Below are 3391 nucleotides of genomic sequence, written 5' to 3'. Positions count from 1 at the left end.
GCAATGGATGTTCTCTCTGGTGAGACGTCGGTGCACTTTATTGGTACTGATGGGTATTCCGTGTGTTCCCACTGCCTGACCTGACGTGCTATCTCAGATGCCTGTGTGAAGGAATTCTGCACGTGCTGTCGCACAACATAGCGGTCTTGACCCCTTGTGGTAACCCTTGGTCTACCAGTTCGAGGTCGATCATCTGTGGTGTTGGTGGCTCAAAAGCGTTGCTGCAGCCTGTAGATGGTCCGAACATTGACCTAGGAGTGATTAGCATCGGGTTGGGCAGTGTGGCCAGCGTAGAATCAGAATAATCTTTTATTATGTCTAATTAAATAAATAGTTTATAATTAGATAATAATTGACTAAAACTTCGATCTCTTTATATCAGTATAACTGTTATAAAATACGTTGTTTTAAAAGGGATATTAAATTATCGCACGATACATATATGGCGATTTCTACTTAATGTTTGTAATAATTAATATAAGGTTTTAGATAATTAGAATATAAAAAAAAAATCAAGTGAATTCCTCGACATTCAAATTCAGAAAGAGTGGTTTTACATATAGGCTAAGCCAGATCCCTAATCCAGTTCCCCAATCCCATTCAGATTTTCTCAATAAATAAAAATCATAATGTGATAAAGTAAGATAATAAATGTTATCTTAGATCTCGACGTAATTAATTATATGAAAAAAAAACCCACACACAAGTTTGTGTAAAGACATTAAAAAGAACACAAAATTGTGTTCTTGCAATGTAAAACAACTCAAGCTTGTGTAGAATATTTTTAACACAAGTTCAACACGAGAGTTTTTTTCAGTGTACCCAATTTCGATATCACCCACGAAAACCTACTTATCTGCGAGTAGTCTTTGCTGCTTCGTTTGAATATGTCGGTACACTACTGTAATGAACAGATTGTTCGGACGACTCACCCACTTTCGACAAGACTATGCTGCTATCATGTGCGATATAGAGCAAATGTTCTACAGTTTATATGTTAAACCCAGGGACAGAACCTATTTACACTTCCCGTGGTTTAATACCAAATGAATGTTCACATATTTAGTAATGGACGTGTGATCTAAGGAAGGCAGCATACGAGATGGGAGATATGTATGATGCAACAGATTCGAAGTTTGTTTATGGAAAACCTATAACCGAAGTTTGCCAACGCTGTTACCAATGTACCAGAAGTAATGACATCATTCCCACAGGCCGATTTAGCCCAGGAAAATCAGCTTGTATGGAATGGCTTATTGTCGCATAATTTACAGGAAGAGTGGAATCAATGGCTTGGTAACCTTAATTCAATTCCCAGATGTTTCAAACCATAACACTTCGGAATAGTCAAGGGAATTGAAATTCACGGATTTTCAGATGCCATGTTTATCTGTGACGTTTCAACTAAGGCGGAGATGAACACGAGCCTCCTGTGAAATATTTCCGGTAAATGTTTTCTTGGGCTTTCCTATCTTATGACACATAGGTGAAACTTGTTATGGGTCTCTTTTTGTGGAGTTCTGGGTTTGAACCAAATATCAGTTCTCGGTAATGAACTTTGTTCGTGCAAACGCAACACTTGTCTTTTTTCACGATGTTGAGCAGTCCCATGTCATACGTTTTGCACGTGCACTCTGGCCCTTTAAATACAGATCAAAATTTCAACATTCATCACTTCGGAAAAATGCCACGCCTTACACAAGAGAACAGGAACAGAGCTATTGGCATGCTGGATCAGGGGGCTTCACAGAGTTGTCGATCCTCCCCGACCTGGAACGCCCTGTAACAACCGCTGCTCAAGACCGCCACGTCCGACTACAGTATCTGCGCAACAGGTTCCAGTCAGCTACTGATACTGTCAGGGGAACTGTTGGAACACGGCAACGTCAGATCAGCCCTCAAACAGTCCGAAGGCTCTTGGGTTACGCTGCCGTCGACCTTACCAAGGTCAAATGCTTTTGCATCGTCATCGACTTGCCAGACATCGATGGGCCCCAAATCAAGGGTATATGCACAACACACCATGGCGAAATGTCATCTCGGAGTTCTGGGTTTAAACCCAATATCAGTTCTAGGTAATGAACTTTGTTCGTGCAAACGCAACACTTGTCTTTTTTCACGATTTTAAGCAGTCCCATGATACGCGTTTTTTTTATAAACAAAATTTTATTCATGATGTCTGCATGGGATTTGGGAACAAGCTTAGCCTATGTAAAACCCCTCTCCCTAGATAATATACATAAAGGAACAAAATGGGTGTAAATACACACTTAAATGGCAAACACATGCAGAAATATATGTTAATACATATGATGAAACGGTTGGCAATGTACAATATATATTATAGGTTACATCATCACGTAAATTTAAAACTAATATTGTAAATTAAAACTGCTAATGAGCAAGATTAAAATTTCTTTGACATGTCAATAAACTTGTGTACTTGATTAAAGATATTGTTGTTTATCTCGGTACCGTGGGTTGTGTACCCGAACAAGAGTTATAGTCCCGTGACCTGTTAACAACAGTGGCGGTAGCGGGCACTGGGCAGCAACTTGTGTCTCGCCGACCACATCTGGGCGACGCCTGGTCGTAGCCGACCTAACGAGAAGATGCACTCCGGGTCACTGGCCGCCCCGCGGGTCGACCATCGACAATCTGTCGTGCCCGTCACTGGCCGACGGCAGATGCCGCTTGTGTCACAGGCCATCACTCAATCGCGAGTCGGCCTCCGACACTTTCTTCTCTGTCACTGGTCGGCGTCACATTCCTCTGCCGTCGCAGGCCATCTCTCGACCGCGGGTCGGCCACCGGCACTTTTCCCAGCCTGTCTTTGGCCGATGGCAGATTTCCCCTGGCTGTTGACGACGGCGGATGGCATATTGGCGGGGTCGGCCACCGATGGCAGATTCTCCTGGCCTTACTTTATCACAAGGCGATGCCTGTTGACTACGACACTGCAGCCCCTTTCGTCCCTGCGACGAAAGCGCAATCCCAGAACCGATACCCGTTGACGGCACTGTATGCTCTCGCCCGCAGCGAGCGCCTCGATCCCGGACTTATTTTGTCTGCGCTCGGGCCTCGCGGGCTTCCTCTTCTCTCTCTCTCTCTCAACTTCTCTCGCCCCGCGCGCCACGCAGAGCTCTACCCGTCTTGTGCGGGTAAATGTCTTGCGGCGTTGCAAGGGGCGGGCGAAACCCAGAGCTCAGTCCGTCTACCGCGGACAAATCTCCTAGTCGAGGGACAAGTCTCAACGCGTCGCAGCCACAACAGGCCGCTTGACCGAGTACGACACCCCGACTCGCACAAACCCAAGTCGTCTGCATCCATATTTACCTGCCTTCGAAAGACACCTGCCGAAACACACAGGTTGGACACACAGGGAGAGCGA

The sequence above is a fragment of the Patella vulgata genome, chromosome 5 (assembly GCF_932274485.2).
Source record: "Patella vulgata chromosome 5, xgPatVulg1.2, whole genome shotgun sequence".
In the NCBI taxonomy this organism is placed as follows: Eukaryota; Metazoa; Mollusca; class Gastropoda; family Patellidae; genus Patella; species Patella vulgata.
This window is presented reverse-complemented; position numbering follows the sequence as displayed.